The sequence below is a fragment of the Cynocephalus volans genome, chromosome 14 (assembly GCF_027409185.1).
Source record: "Cynocephalus volans isolate mCynVol1 chromosome 14, mCynVol1.pri, whole genome shotgun sequence".
NCBI classification, from domain to species: domain Eukaryota; kingdom Metazoa; phylum Chordata; class Mammalia; order Dermoptera; family Cynocephalidae; genus Cynocephalus; species Cynocephalus volans.
The window spans coordinates 47500439-47517867 of NC_084473.1; the positions used below are offsets into that span (position 1 = coordinate 47500439).

Sequence of the window (17429 nt, forward strand, 5' to 3'; positions counted from 1 at the left end):
ATTTATTAGTTGAGAAATTATGATGCTTTTGAAACTTTTTTTAAAAAAATGTTTGAATCTAATTAGTTTTCTATCAATACTAGCAAGAGAAGTGTTCTTATTTGCCAAATTATGTATATATGAATGAAAATAAAATAAAGCTGGTGCCATCGAAGTTATGCTTTATAGCAATGCCTATACCACAATTTTAAAGTGCTTAATATTTCTCTTCATTGTGTAAAAATACAATGAGCTCCCCCATTCTATATGGAATACAAAAGAAAGATAATCTTCAGGATTGCCCCTAAAAGATATTTACGTTGAGCAGTATAGGAATTATGGCTGGGTGTGCAAAATTATTAGGATGCTTCAGAAAAGTTTGTTCTATTTTATTTTATTTTGCAGGAAAATTGATAACCAGCAAAATTATTTTACAGAAAAAGTGACTTGTGGGAAAATACTAACATATGAAGAAGAAATAAATTCATCCATTCACCCATCAACCCATCCAGCCACTCAACAGATTAAATGCTTTCTATTTACAAGGGTATATTTTAGGTAGTGGAGAAACAATGTTAAGTAAGACCTAGACCACCATCTTCAAAACCTGCCAACTAGTAGGAAAGACGGATAGGTAAATAGCTAATTATAATAAGGTGCAATAAAAGCCTTTAAGATAGGCGTATACAGGGTATAATGGCACTTAGAGAAGAGTAAGAAATACTTAATGGTATTGTCTGGGAGGTAAAACAGAGGGAAAGGCATTCTCTTTAGAGAAGGCAGCCTGAACAAAAGGCTTTAAGGGGAAGGAACTCATGAAGAACCACCAAGCAGTTTGGATGGCTGGAGCTGGGGGAGAGGTGGGGATGGTAAGGAAAGCTCAGCAGACGACTCAAAAGGCAAATCAAGGAAGCGTTCTCTGCTCTCCCATTAAGTTTGTGGTTTACTCTTAGGCCATGGGACACGTGGAACAATTTTTCAAATGGGAGAACCATATCCCATTTGAGTTTTACTAGGTGTGGAAAGTGGAAGGGAGGCAAAAAGGATGTAGGGAGGTCCATCAAAAAGCTATTGCAATAGTTCAGGTGAGGAATTACAGGTTTCCAGCAGTAGTGTGGCATGGAAAAGAGGGGGTGACACCTGAGAGTGCTCTGGAGTGGAAACAATAGAACTTTGCGATTCCTTCTCCATGGGGATAAGACAGAAGTAAAAGCTGAGGATGGCTCCCAGGTTCTTGGCTTGGGTGAATGGTGGTCCAGTTAACGCAGGGAGAAAATAAAGGAAAGGGATATGTTTTGGGGCAAAGATGATTTTAATTTTAGATGTGCTTAATTTGAAGTGAAAAAAGACTAGCTATGGAAGAAAGAAATGAAATAGCCCAGCAGTCCCACAAACCAAAAATGCTATTTTGTAAATCAGCAGATTTTTTATATTGATTGGCAATACTATTTGCTTTTAACATGCCGCTTCAGTATTTTGGGCTACTCATCAAAAATAGAAACATAGATAGATTTCAAAAATAACTTAATTTGTTGTGTTAGACTACCACTGCTTGCAAAACAGTTTACATTTATGCTGTATCAAGTAGATTTGGCTTGTTTGTATAATAAGCAGCACAATTAGGAAAAGAGAAGCATTTGCATTTGGCCAGTGGAGTGATGATAAACTAGAAGAGTCCTTTTGAGACAACAGTGAAATATGTTAACTCAAGCTATTCCAATGCAATGTAAACAAGCAATATTTATACATTATCTCAAAAGTTCACCAATTAAACCATGAATCATTTTGTTACTACAGTTACTCCAGATTAAAGTTAACATGGCACACATATACTTTAGTCCTTGAACTCAAGTATACTATTTGAGAAATCTGAATTTTAGGAACTATCATAAAAGCAAAAACAAAAATGAAGTGTATTAGCTAAAAATATTATAATAAATCAATATGTGCTAGTGACCTGCACCACAGTTAGCTCTATCGAGGGCACTGTGTGTATAGTAAGTTAAGAAGACAGAATATGCATAAGTGAAAAACAAAAATCAGAGGAAAGTCCGCAAGCAGAAGGCAGTACAGTTTGGTGGTTAAGAGTACAGGTCTTACTGTAGAATGGGCAGGCTCAGTTCTGCTCCATACTAGTTACTAGTGATATTGGGTAAGCTACTTATCCTTCCTGAGCCTCAATTTTTTCATCTGTACAATGTGATGATATCTGTTATCTACCTCACTCATTGTTATAAGAATTAAAAAATATAATACATACAATGTGCTTAAGGCAGTGCTATGCACATGCTAACTATTAAGTATTAGCTCTAATAATAATAATAATTGTTATTATACAAATTAAGAACCAAACGGTGAGGATAAGCAAGTACTAAAGAGTTTCAAAGAAGAGAAATGTCCATTGGTCTTTAAGCTATTAGGCTCTGTTTTGAGACTTGAAGAATCAGATAAGCTTTGTGAGATCAAGAGGAAATAAGATGCTATTATAAATCCCTGTTAAAATTCATTCATTCGGCATTCATTATTTTAAAATTACACGTAAAAACATTGAATCATTATTTGATACCAGGTGTTAAAGACCATGAATTGCAAAGTGTGACTAAAATAAAAGGGGTTTTTTTTTTTGGGTTTTTGGAGAACAGTGAGATATGAAATAAATGTGTGGCCGTTCATGGATAACAGGCAGAGGGCAGATCTGCCATTGTTCTCATCCCGGAAGTCCTTTGCTACCCAGCAAGCATGAACTGTATGATAAGCCACAAAGGAGCATGACGGCTTGTGTATCTTTTTCAGTCTTTCCTTTTTGAAACACTCTTGTTAAAAATCTGTGCTTTTAGAAACAGTAAATTCTAGGCACAGAAAAAAAAAAAAAAAAAAAAAAAAAAAACCACAGGGAATGGCCAGTTTGGGACATTCTCATAATGCTTTTTGTTCTAGCTCTGTGAAGAATCTCATGGTCAGATTTTAATGAGTTTTCAACAGCTATTATAATTGCCATTCTCTTACAGAATTTAACTTTGTCATGTCTGTGTGCAGGCTATTGAAGAGTCTGGAATAAGTCAGTGGTATTGTAACTTGAGGATAAAAATGTCTCAAGTTGGTTTTCCCATTTCCTGACACTCTCTAAGAAACTCTACTGTATTTCAATCTCTTTTGCCAGCTACAGGTTATTGTATTAGCACTCAGTTAAAAAGCCTACCTTTTTGACTAAATTTACTGGCCTAATTCAGTCACACAGCCAATCAATTTATTTAATTCAATTGGCTTGGAGAACTTTCACTGAATTAATTGATTAGCTTTTCCTCAACTGGCTGAGAGACTAGACTGGACTACTGGGAATGTATTCTATGAGCACATACAAAGGACAAGTGTTTCTTTGTCAAATCTTAATATCTAGGCTATGAAAATTTGCATGGAAAAATGTCCAAACATAAAATAAGATTATAAGCAGATATTCTCTTTCTCAGGTCAGTATTTGGGAAAGCAGTTTCCCTCTTCCACCCTTCCATTCCCAAGTCCACTCCTACTTCTTCATGTACATGGAGTGTGCCATAAGAGTTTTATTAATAGTCTTGCCTCTGGTATTTGCACAAATCACCACCTGCTTTTAAATGACACTTCAGCAATTATTTTGAATCATGGCTAATAGGAGGATGTACTCTAAGAACCCTATTTATGAATATTAAATTTTCCTTCATATACTTTTTTATTCTGCCATCTTATTTAACGCTTAAAATATATCTTTTTTAAATGTCAATTGAGTAAGGGTCTGAGATATTATCAGAGTACTTTGCTTTCATTCTCCCAACTGCTAATGACATTATTTAGAGCTTTTCATTTTCTTTCCTGCCCAATGAGTCTAATTTTATCAAGTCACCATTCTAAACATTGCATCTGCATCTGGTGTTTTGTTTGGTAGGACAGATTTGTGGGGCAAGTTCACCAACACATTATGATGAACCATTGTTTGCATTAATATAACACAAATACACAAGCCTGCATTACAATTTAAATTTTATTTCACATGCAAAAAAGTTCTCCTTTATAGAATTTAGAAGAATTCCATAGTTTGTTATTGAGTATCTTTGGAAAGTATCCTATTATTCTAAATAATAAGATAAAATTCAGTGCAGCTATAATGAAAGGGCAAAAGTTATATTAAGGTAACTCCTTTCTGGGTAAGTATATATTCATTTTACACATTTCAATGAAAATCAATTGTTGTAAATCTGCCTTCAGCCATTAGCATCACTGACCAACACTGGCAATCTTGTCTTCAAGTTCTTACCACCTTTTTAATTTGGACCTTTAATGACTCATTAACTCTACAGCCCCCTTTCCCAGAGGATCTTTTAAATCACATACAATCATGTCCTCAAATTGAGATATTTTTGACTGCTTGTTGCTAATGCAGACGAGACTGTCTTCTCTTCATGTCCCAACTCAGTACCAAACTCTGTGTATGAGATGAGGATTATAACTGATGGACTTTGGATGTGTTGTCCCCTCCAAAACTCATGTGGAAATTTGATCTCCAATGTGGCAGTGTTGGAAACTGATTGAGTAATGGGGGCAGATCCCTCATGAATGGATTAATGCTCTCCCTGGGAGAGGAGGGATAGTGAGTGAGTTCTCGCTCTATTAGTTCCCGCGAGAGCTGATTGTTTAAAGGACCCTGGCATCTTCTCTCTCTCTCTCTCTCTCCCACTTCCTCTTGCCATGTGATCTGCTTGTACCTGACGGCATCCTGTCACTTTCCACCATGAGTAGAAGTAGCCTGAGGCCTGTGCCAGATGCAGCTGTCCCAGAGTCGTAAGTCAAATAAACATCTCTTCTTTATAAATTACCCAGTCTCAGATATTCTGTTATAGCAACACAAACGGACTAAAACAATAATTGAGAGAAGAAAGTTGGGGAATGGACAGAGGTGGGGGAGTAAAGTAAGATGATCAAAGAGAGCAAATTAGAACCATGCAGTCTATTTTACCGGATTTAGTTCCTAAAGATATAGAGCTTAGATTGGCTCAAAAGTGAATTTGTGAGACTAGGGGCCACACAGAGAAATATTAGAAATTCTAGTGGAGGCCCAAAGTTGGAAAGGAAGGAATTTTCTTCTAGACATCTGCATCTCCAAGATGTGGTATCACTCTGGACACTAGAGGTTGGTAGCTCTTGAAGGATGTGCAGACACATGCTTAGTACAGATTGAGATAGGGGCTGCACTGATACTTTCTTCTCCAAAATGCTTTACTGGAAGAAGATAGTATGCAAGAGCAGATTCTCAAGGAGGAGAGAAATAATGAGGTGGATACCAAGTCGGGATTGCGGGTGATGGAATAGTTTTGAGCATGGGGAGGCATCCCTCTTGGGAGAACTCTCTGAGTTTGGGGCAGGGGCTGAGGTTCTCCCCTATTTGAAGGGCTGCGATCAAGCCAGTAGACAACTAGGCTACACAGAATCAAAGAACACAAAAATTAATGTTGTCTGTTTTTAGCATGGTGCAAGGAACAGGAAACAGTTTAATTGTATAGGCCAAGAAGAAAAACTAAAAATGCTTTAGCTCTTCCAGAACCAGGGTTTTAGTGTGGTTTCACTACGTTGAGATATTACAAATTCCCCAAACACACTAGAGTAAAGCTCATACACCGTATATGAAAATCAATTAGAGATGATTTGAGATTACTCACCATTGACCATGGAGAATTGATGGTAGTAAGACCCAGTAAAATAAACTCCTTTATTTTAAAGGAATTTTTTTACTTACATGAGCCGCACAAAAATCAAAAAGGTAAATAAAATTTACCCATAAAGAAAATGTATATGAATCAAGTGCAATTTATAAACTTTAAATTATTATAAATTTATAAACATGAGTGACATGTTTGGTAAGCATTAGAATCATGACTCTGTTTCCTGTTTAATATTCTGTCCTATAAGCTATGTTACCTCTAAACATCACCTCAGGAATTCAGTGAAACCCACCAACAATTTTTGTTTAAAATTTAATTTAGGAAAAATTAACATCACATCTATTACTTGCCATAAATACTCAGATAGTTCAATGAATAATTATAATGTATATGATGCCTGGTTAAATTAACCTAAGTAGAATAATAATAATCATCATCATTTTCAAATTTCCACATAATAATTGTATAAATTTATGGGATGCAGGGTGATGTTTCAACATGTTTACAATGCATAATGATCAAATCAGAGTCATCAGCATATCCATCACTTTTAACATTCATTATTTCTTTGTTGGGACAACATTCAAAATCCTGTCTTCTATCTATCTTGATTGCATTGCTATTGGCTATAGTCACCCTAGTGGGTAACAGAACACCAGAGCTTATATCTCCCTGTCTTTCATTTTGTGCACATTAACCAATCTCATCTTGTCTCTCTCCACCCTCTCTCACTCTCTGCGGAGTTTACTAACTTTAATAAAGCAAATGTATTTCACAGGGCCTAGCTTCCAAAGCCCTGTAGTTTCAGGTAAAGCCTTACTTTTTAAGATTACAGATAGGAATGTTAAGCTTGTAAAAGACAGTAAACTTTCCCCAGGCTAAAGTCCCTGCTGTAGATAAAGAATTGTAACACAGCAAAATTGCTGGCTCGAGGACAGATGTCCTTGGTTAACCTACTTATTGATATGTTAAGAAAGTTGCTTGATTGTTGTGTAAAAATACTAAGGAAACTGCTGTAGGAAAAGACAGTGTTTGCTAAGAACAAACTTTTGTTGGTGGATTGACTTAACCTTTTACAAATTGCATTATAGAATGGCACTTTGTTTATTTCTCTGATGTTACTAGTTTCCATTTGTTAAAACTATTGTTAGCCATAATTCTGCCCATATCCTTGTGTTCTTTGTAATGATTAAATCAACTGAATTTTCTTGTGAAACCATCTTGTCTTTATAATAAAAGGGAGAGGCTAACTTTGAATCAGGGCTGTCACATTCAGCTTTCTCCTCTTAATGGGGAAATTACTGAAGTGCAGTCCTTCTGGGCCTCTCAATGCATACATAGTGCTTTGAGTAATCCAGTAAATCTTTTTTCATCTCTGTTACACAGAGGGAAGTGTAACAACTCTCACCGTCCCCAGACTCAGGTAACCACTAGTTCTCTTTCTACTACAAGATCAACTTTTTTAGATTCCACATAGAAGTGATATCACGAGGTATTTGTCTTTCTGTGTATGGCTTATTTCACTTAACATAATGTCCTCCAGTTCATCCATGTTCCTGCAAATGACAGGATTTTGTTTTGTTTTATGGCTGAATAGTATTCCATTGTGTGTGTGTGTGTGTGTGTGTGTGTGTGTGTGTGTGTGTGTGTGTGTGTGTGTGTTTAACACATTTTCTTTATCCATTCATCTGTAGATGGGCACTTAGATTGATTCCATACCTTGGCTATTGTGAATACCACTGTAGTAAACGTGGGAATGCAAGTATCTTTTTTGACATACTGATTTAACTTCCTTTGGATATACAGCCAGTAATAGGATCGCTGTATCATATGGTAGTTCTGTTTTTAATTTTTTGAGGAACCGCCATACTGTTTTCAGAAATGGCTGTACTAATTTACATTCCCACTAAGAGGGATAAGAGTTCTCTTTTCTCCACTTCCTTGCCAGCATTTGTTATTTTTTTGACTTTTGATAATAGTCATTCTAAGTTTGGTGAGGTGACATCTCTTTGCAGTTTTGGTTTGCATTTCCCTGACGATTAGTAATGTTGAGCAATTTTTCATTAATCTATTGTCCATTGGTATGACTTCTTTTGAGAAATGTCTATTCAGGTCTTTTGCCCATATTTTAATTAGATTACTTGTTTTTTTTGCTATTGAATTATTTGAGTTACTGTATATATTGTGAATATAATACTGTCAGATACATAGTTTGCAAATATTTTCTCCCATTCTATAGGTTGTTTCTTCAGTCTACTGATTGTTTCCTCTGCTGTGTAGAAGCTTGTTAGTGTTATATAATACCATTTGTCTATTTTTGGTTTTTGTTGTCCGTGCTTTTGAGGTTTAACACCCCCCCAAAATCCTTCCCTAGTCCAATTTCATGAAGCATTTTCTCTATGTTTTATTCTAGTAGCTTCATAGCTCGGGGTCTTAATTTTAAGTTTTTAATGCACTTAGAGTTGATTTTTGTATATGGTTATATGGTCAGAGATAAGGTCTAGTTTCATTCTTCTGCATGTGGATGTCCAGTTTTCCCAGTACCATTTACTAAAGAGACTATCCTTTCCCCAGTGTATATTCTTGATGCCTTTGTTGAAAACCATTTGGTTGTAAATCCATGGACATACTTTTGAATTCTCTGTTTTGTTCCATGTTTTATGTGTCTGTTTTTATGCCAGTATCATGCTGTTTTGGTTACTATTGTTTTGTAGCATATTTTGAAGTCAGGTAATGTGATGCCTCCAGCTTTGCTCTTTTCATTAAAAGTTTCTTTGTCTATCTAGTGTCTTTTGCATTTCCACATGAATTTTAAGTTTTTTTTTTTTTTTTCTATTTCTGTGAAGAGTACCATTGGCATTTGCATAGGGATTGCACTGAATCTGTAGATCACTTTGGGTAATAAGGACATTTTAACAACATTAATTCTTCCAATCCATGAACATGGGATATCTTCCATTTTTTTGTGTCCTCTTCAATATCTTTCATAAATGTTTTATATTTTTCATTGCAATGATCTTTTACCTCTTTGGTTACATTTATTTCTAGGTTTTTTTTTTTTTTTTGTAGCTATTATAAATTGAGTTGGAATTGTTTCCTTAATGTCTTTTTCAGATAGTTCACTATTGGAGTATAGAAACACTACTAATCTTTGTGTATTGATTTTGTATCCTGCAACTTTACTAAATTCATTTATTAGCTCTAAAAATTCTTTGGTGGAATCATTAGGGGTTTTTATATATGTAATTATTTTGTTTTCAAACAGGGACAATTTGATTTCTTCCTTTTTTTCTCTTGCCTAATTGCTTTGGCTAGAACTTATATAATAAAATAACAATAATAATAATAATAATAATATTTTCTGAATTTATTTTAATCCTTTTAATCAAATTTATTACCCAAGCCTCTCTCAAGCATCCTACAGAGACATACAAAGGATCCAGTTCTGATGTGCATTGGCTTTAAAATTTGAAAAAATATTGAAAATAGCAGGCAAGAAAATAAACTATTAATATTGGTAAAATGAAGTTTGAGAGAAACCTTGTTATAATGTTGATGTTAAGTGAAACATGAATAAAAAAATAAAATTTCAATCAATTGGATCTTTCCAAGTGTCTCCCCTAAGATCCATAAGACATCAAATTTTTCACTTTTTAAGTAATAATCTATAGAGTGTTACCAAGGATATTATACAGCCTTTGTGAGATAGAATTCTTTTTAATGTAAAGAAGAAATAAGCACATATCAAAATAGTTTGCCACAGGAAACGTAATTTCCTCTTCCGGATGACTTTAGGTAAAGCTAAGTTATTATTATTTTTTTTTAAGTTAAGAATACAATGGAAAAAAAGAGATAATCTGCTGGTATTCAAGGTTATGCTATTCAACTCTCAAATCACTGAGCATTGAATGCTTTCATAGCAAAATGACACTCTAAGCTATCTCTCATTAGAACATTGAGACCTGCCTTAGAAGAAGAGGTTAGTATGCCCCATAGACCTTAATTTGCTAATACTACAATAATAATAGATCACTTTTATAAATCTCTCTATCTTTAGATAAAGTGAGCCCGAGTATATCCTTGCCTCTTTATCATGGCCTATTGTTGACCCAATGTATATATTCATCAGCCTATAGACAAGGCATTGAGAAAACAAGAAGTTAGTCTCTCAGAGCAATTGATCTTTACATCATCTGCCCATTTTAGGTGCATGAAACCAAGAACAACAGGAAGAAATGTGTAAAGATGATATAGTTCTCTAGGTTCTTTATCAGTCTTTCCAACATCTATGATGCATAGAATTACTTGCTCAGAAGACTAGGCCAAGTGGAAATGGAATGACCTTCACCTCTTTTAAGAAAAATGATCTGAACTAAATTTTCCAAGGAACAAAAAAATTTGTGAACTGTGTCTTATGCTCTTATTTGGGTGACAGGTGAAGCATGGAGCTGAACATTCTATCACGCCCTAGAGGAAAAGAGCTGAAGAGAATGAAATATAGCAGGACACATAGGCATGAAGGAACATCATGGAATCCCAAGCCATATAGAAGCACCTGGAATCAAGGACTTTGACTTTTATTAGGCACATATGAACTAACAAGCACATCAACAGATTTCAAGTTGCCAAAATTCCCGTAAATAATAATTAATGTGTATTCTAGTAAATACTAATAAGAAAAAATTATTAAATACAAATTAGTAAACATTAATCTAGAAGTACTATTCTAATAATAATTACTTTCAACCTTTCCCCCCACCCCATCAAGTCACGAAAACTTAAAGGAAAAAAGGGAAACAGGGGCTTTGCTTTTCTGAACTATTTGATGGTAATTAATATATTTGGCAGCCATGCCATTTTTATAACTAATCAAAGCAAGTGGCTTGATGTTTGGTCAATAATGTTTATGTAAATTTGAATTATTGGATGCGGTCATATTTACATTATGTCTGAAAGTCAGCATAGTAATTAAAACTGTATTCTGACACATATTAGTTGTGATATTGGACATGGCAGTTTATATTTCTAAGCCTCATGCTGACTCATCTATAAAATAGAGACTAATAAAAATATCTGCTTGTAAAGTTTTGTGAGGCTCAAATGAGATTGTGCATAAAACATAAAGCACAGTTCCTGGCACAAGATAATAGCCAATAAATGGTAGCTGTTAGCCATTAAAGAACAGCCCTTTTAACTTATGCTTTAGTACATAGCACCAAGATCTTAGGTTTAAATTCACACCTGGATTAATTAACTTCCCTCTTCCAGGTCCTAAAACTGCCTGTCTAATATAGTATTCCTACCTGTGAACCAGGTGAGACCATGTAGATGTCCAAGTAAATTATCCAGACTGAAGACTAAGTAGCATCTTTTTACCTACAAAGAATTATATATTTTCCCCAAGAAAATCTTTATAAACTTTTAGCCCATTTGCATGCAATGTACAACCAAGCCATCTTTAGATTGTTCTGGTTCCCTTATACTATCCAAAGTTTTCTTACTATTTCTAGAGAAAGTGAGAATAGACTTTCAACACAGATGCTGGTAATGGTCTCAAAATTATGGTGCTAAACTTCCTTGGCAGTAAGGGAGAGGAAAGCCTATCAGGAGTGTCATGCCTTAGCATGTGTAAGAGCACTAAAGGTAGGTGATACTAGTTTTTAGCATTTAACAATGTGATAGGTTGGTGTCAGTCCAGAGGCAGAAAGGATAAAACAGCAGTGGGTCATGCCGACATGCAATATTGTTCTCATTATCAGAAGATAACACCATCATACTCCAGCAGGATGATGTGGATTGCAATTTTCAGTAGCTGCTATTTCCATGGGTTTAGCAAAGATGAAATGCAACAGTACATGCCACATTCTAAGTTTTAAGAGAGGAATAAAAGCAATCTCAGTAATTCAGGAATAATTTTGAAAGGCTATATGAGATAAATATACATTTTTTGTGGTCTTAATAGCTGTGTTAATTATGGAGGGACAATATCAATACTTTATAGTGTAGCCTCATATATAATAACACATTTATATACAAGTTTTACACACACACATATATACATATATATGCATACATGCCTATATACAAATGTAATTATATATCTAAATATATACTTATTCATCAACCATCGAGGGCCTACTAAGTGCAGTGTACTGCAACATGTACGGTAGCCAACTTTAGGCTGTTCTGTGGACACTGATCACCTTATCTTGAAAGTGTTTATTCTGCAATCCTGACTTCCCAGAACATACATAAGAATTAGGAATTAAAGGAAATATCTAAAAGCTAAAATAACCACTAACTCCTCCAAGGAAGTTTATTCACTTTGCTCCTAGAAGTGCTCTTTAGAACCTACTTTGTTCTACCTTGTGTTAGTTTTCTCTGTGACAGAATTTTAATTTACTGCTATTTGCCATTGCAGGCTACAGCAGATCAGAAGCAAACAGTTGCTCTAGAATAGAAGTAGCTTCAGTAAGAAGGCACGCAGATGATAACAACAAGCAAGTGGTTTCTTAATAAGGGAGAAGGACTTAAAGCATGAATTTCAAAAGGTAAATATAGGCATTTAGAAAACATAGCAGCTCAGCGTAAGGGCAAATGGCTTTACACACCTCAGCAGCCCCAAAGGAATTACTGTATTATAACACAGAACAGTGATTAATGTTCATAATGTTGACCTTGAGTTATCAAAAAGAGGTTAACTTATGTTAGAAAGTTCAATCTAACAAGGAAGGAAGTGTGTATTATTTTCAAAATGGTAAAAGAAAAAATAAAAGTTTTATTGCATGAAACAGAAAGCATTTGTTATTTGGAATATTCATTTTGTAAAAAAAATCTTTCTTTAATAGTATCAGGGAGTTATTATATTTACTTGTCTATCTATCTATGTATTTAATTTCCTGCATTTTCTTTTGTATTTTACTTTAGCTAGGTGACTCACTCCTCCTACCACTGCAAATCTCACCAAAGTATAACATAAAATATACTAACTAATAAACTTAATTCACACTGATGACTGAATTATATTATTTATAATTATATTTTTGGATTAACTCTTAAATGTGAATGATGATTTTTTTAAAAATCTGTCAAATTTTATTCTTGAAAGCTTAGAAAAAGTGAACAAGGAAATACATAGTATTGGATGGTTTCTGTTTTACTGCAGTTGAGCTGTTCCCCAAATATCTCTTCCTACCTTGAAGGCAGCCAGAAGATGACATATATTGACAATCCCCAAACAACTACTTGAATCATTTAAAGTATGTCAATATGCAGATTATGATACACACAAAGATGCAGTCTTTGTCCTGATCCTGAGTTTATGCCCATATTAAATTGTTAAGGAAAAATCTTGAAATCCCACTTTATGTTTGAAGTTTTCTCCTCTTTTGTTTTTTTTAGACAAAGCTAAATTGGCATGTTTAGTTTTCATAAAATGGCAAAATTCTTTGCTTACATATTATTTATTCTAGTAGAGTATTGGAATTTTTCCCTTATCCTTTTTGAAAAATGTGAACAGAACATGAATTTGAGAGAATTTGAACTTCAGATCTGGATGAAATCTATATCATTAAGAAATAAAAGCATCCCAAATGGAAAGATTCAGTTGCTTTTCAAAATATAATTTTCTGAGAATTATTACAAATTAACAACTTATATAAATGCGCTTAATTTTGGTTTGTTTTCTTTTTAAAGATAAATGAAACCAGGTTTTTCATATTCCAGAAATGAACATCGCATTTAGACAAGATGTATTATTACTATTATTTTAATTTACTTTCTTCCACCTTAACTGTTAAGATACTACCTTGGTTGTTCTCCTTGATATGCTTTTCCTTTCTTTTATCTTGTAACCACTGCATTGTACCAAGATCTCATCCATAGCCTTCTACCCTTCTCTATAAACATTGCACATATCACAACATGAAGCAGAAATCAGCACACTGAGAAATGGTTAGTATCCTTGTATGCCACTAGCTCCCCTACTTGATCTTTTTGGCATTTCTGTCCAAATGTCCTACCTTTTCCAACTTGATAGGATTCAAATTACAAGCATTTTCCCTCCTACGAACTAGTTTATTGACACCACCATTGTTTCCATTGCTAAGGCTTGAAAACTTTGAGTCATCTAATTATATTTATTTGCACACTATGTCTTGTCTTTTTCTTCTTTTGGAATATTTCTCATTTCCATCTCTTTACCACTATTCTCAAACTCTTCCAATGAGTATAAAACCCATTACTTGCATGTCTGAACAACTGTAGCTTTCTCTGGTCTCTTCTCTCCTCAAATCCATTTTTAAATTAATTTTCTTAATTTTGTTATATCCTGTCATTACCTTATTTAAAATACTAACTGAATAACTTGTTTCATTTTCTTATTTCTGACCTAAAAGCTGTTGCAGAAAGACCAGATAAGATGGTCTTTGCATCATTAAATCCCAATGTTTCTTTTGCATCTGGAAAATCATAGCAGATTTGTTTTAACATCAGTGTTTCCAATATCATCATTGGGGGCTGCATACCTATTGTATTCTACTTTCCTCCTATGCTTAAATTTAACCAAGTCAAAAATATAGATCCTGTTTCTAAAGACAGTCTTGGAAGTAGACAGGCTTTCTCTAAAGTATACTTTCAGGAGCTACTTACTTTTTCTCCCAACCTGATTATCTTTCTGATGCCTACAGTTTCACAACTAGAAATACTCTCCTCTGGGTTTAAAGCTGAACCTCCACAACATTCCACATCTCCTTCTAGTATAGATTTTGTGAAGATATTTTATATTAAAGTTGGAGTTTAGAAACTGGTTTGTAGGATATTTTATTTGGCCAACATAGTGTTTTTTTTAAAAAATGATGTGGTTGTCCACATTTATACATGTTAAGTTTCAAATAAAAAATTAGATTTTCATTTTCCCTTAAAAAAATCAAAGCATCTTTCCATGTTGGGTCTACATTCCAACTTAACGGAAATGAGCTGGATTTCAATGGAGAATTTGATGGGGCATTTCCCAATTCGCAGCCTATACCACTTCCTGTCCTTTCTGACCCACTTTAATTCTCTCATCTGCATTACTTGTTGGTCATTTGATTCTGAGAGCCTTTCTTTATTTTACTGGCCATTTACACCTTATAAAAACAGTATTTGAGCTAGTTTCTTCAGGGCTGGATTTAATAGAATTGAAATGGAATAAGGAGTCACTGAAATTTACAGAAAAGGAAAAAAAAAAAACTGAGGTGGGAGTAAACATTTAGAACAGACTGTTTTGGGATAGATAGCAAAGGTGAGCTTGACTCGTTTCACTCTTTTGTGAGGTCTTGGCCCTACTTGCCTCTCTCCAATATAAGAGCCATGCCTGCAGTACAGTACTTCAAGATAACAACTGTTTCCAAATTATGTTAGGAAAGAGTTAGATAGCTACTGGTCGGGAGATAACAAAGAGTAATCATAAAGGAACAGGCAACCTCAGAACTAATAATCTAAGTTACACCAGCCAGAGTTCTACCAGTTTGGGTTTTAAATATGAACTAAAATAATTTGTCTTTATCCCCATAGGCTCCCTGGAGGTGCTGCAATGCCTCATTGGCTAGAGTTCACTGTTACAGTCTTATTATACGTAACTAGTTGAGGCTGCAATCAGACATTGCTGCAAATTCCTCTCACATTCCTTGAGCCTCTCTAAAAGGAGACCCTTTGGAGAGAAATAGCATTATTTTATACACATGAAAGGGAACTGTGTCATTACAAGATCATGCCAGACTAACGCTGAAAAAAATCAGCCTATTTGTTCCAGGTCCTCTGTCCATCTGCAAAAACACTGCTGCTTGTCTTCTTTAATACATGGAAATAATTTAAAGAAAACACTATATAGCATGCTACATAAAACCACATGAAAACTACAAGGAAAAATTAACATCCACCAAAATCCTGCTTTCAAATCCAATTTCTTAGAAAGGACTTGATTCTGCTATGTTCACCACATCTCGATTCCTTCCTCAGGGAGAGTATAATAGCGTAAAAGGTCACTGGTAGGGACTATTGCCAAGTCAATGAAACAAGGACTCTCTCTCTCCAGAGATGCATCGAAATGCACGGTGATGGGTTGATTAGGTCAGAGCATCTTTTGTATTATGCATGTGAATGGGAATTAATGTCTGTAGAGTGCCCGCAGCTATTTTGTTGAGTTGGGTAAAAATGAAACCCTGAACTTAAACTCTCAACTCAGTTCTCTAAAGTCCATGTTAAGGATGCAAAATTCTTCACACTTCCATACTCAGGAAGTCAGTATGTGCCTATCAATTGCCTCAACTCAGAACTCAAAATGTTAACCACTGAATAGAAACAGAAAACATTTTTCCTTAAAAGTACTTTTGTTTTGTTTCTTCTCATAACAAGGTAGCTACTGAAAAACAGTGAAAAGTGAGGCTATTTATGGCCAGGTTGTAGAAAAAAGTCAGTAGGGTGTTTAAAGATGGGATTAGTAACCCCTCATTTACCTGGATATTTCCTAGAAAATAGCAGTTCTGGAGAACTGAATTTTTCATGTACCTGAAGCTTAGGCCTATTTAAATATTAGGTGGAAATATTTACAAAATATATTAACTGCCGGCCTTCTGCCTCCCTACACAGATGTTTCTAAACACATTACCTCTTTTTCCTTGATGATTGAGGGGTCATCATTGCGAGCATTCATTACTGTACCAAGTGGTTATATAATTCTTTACCTGCTTCATCATTTTTCTCTCTCCTCCCTCAATGTCAAGCCTTCAGCTGTCACTTCAGTTGTCACTGTGTCTCTTCTCAGCTTCTCCTTTGCTGTTTCTAATGTGTTGTGGGCTGGGAAACCAGATAACCAAGCTCATTAAGAATGGCATGCTGAATAAAAGTTAAGACTCAGAGTGGGCACTAAGAACTAAGTTTCATGGTGTTAATGTAGTCTTTGTGAAAGGTATTTTGAATATGCAGAAGCTTTTTCACTTAATTGCAGATTGTGAGCGACCCCTTTAGGGTTGAGGTTGCTACTAGAATTGGTAGAATATTGGTTTCAAAGTATTTTTCTATAGGAGACACAAGACAGTTTGGACAAGATACAGGCAAGAGAAATTGAGTAGTCCCTCTGGCAGCAAAGAAATTGGGAGGGGCAACACTCAAGGACCCTGCTCTGAGGACTGAGGAAACTGTGCAGATCAAAATCTTCTCTTGGATCACCTGGAGCTGTTCTACTTTTCTTCATATAGAGATGAAAGGCAATGCCTAGAAGAATTAAAATTGAACAATAATAGATAAAATTTATGGCTTTTTGTTGGAATCTCTCAGAATTTTACCTTTCAGTTTATAACAAAATACTGGCCAGGTGAGGGAGAGGTAATCTTGGAAGAAAAAAACCCAGAAGTAGTAATGTTGTTCCATGTGTTAAGCTATCCACTTCACTTCCATCTCTTTCTGAATAACTCTCAGATCAGAGCCCGACCTAGGGTCTCCTTCCCCGAGTCTAGTGCTTTCCCTGAGGATAGCCTATGGAGTCTCCAAATGCCTGTGGCATCCAGGCTCTCCCTCCATCCACACACCACCATAGTCCATTCACTTGTTTGTATGTTCACACGTATTGTATCTTCCCAGCCTAACCACAAACAGAAGCCTCCCTTCAGAGCCCTCCTTACATATCTCATTTAGTTATGGCATACCCACTCTATTTTTGTCCTCTTCCAGTGCTTCTCTTAATGCTCATTTTAAAGAGATTTCACCACTCTAAAACACATA

General features: G+C 35.1%; 1 protein-coding gene across 8 annotated transcripts in view; it reads right to left on the minus strand.

Moving 5' to 3' along the window:
* The window catches only part of LOC134363293 (neurexin-1), a 765130-nt gene that overhangs the window by 713213 nt on the left and 34488 nt on the right, over positions 1-17429 (minus strand). Inside the window, exon 1 of one of the 8 annotated variants that reach the window (XM_063078877.1) lies at positions 16394-16444. The exons of the other annotated variants lie outside the window; for them this stretch is intronic. The gene's annotated coding sequence lies outside the window, so the exon portion shown is untranslated. Of the gene's footprint in view, positions 1-16393; positions 16445-17429 lie in introns of those variants that run through there. 8 annotated transcript variants of the gene reach the window in all.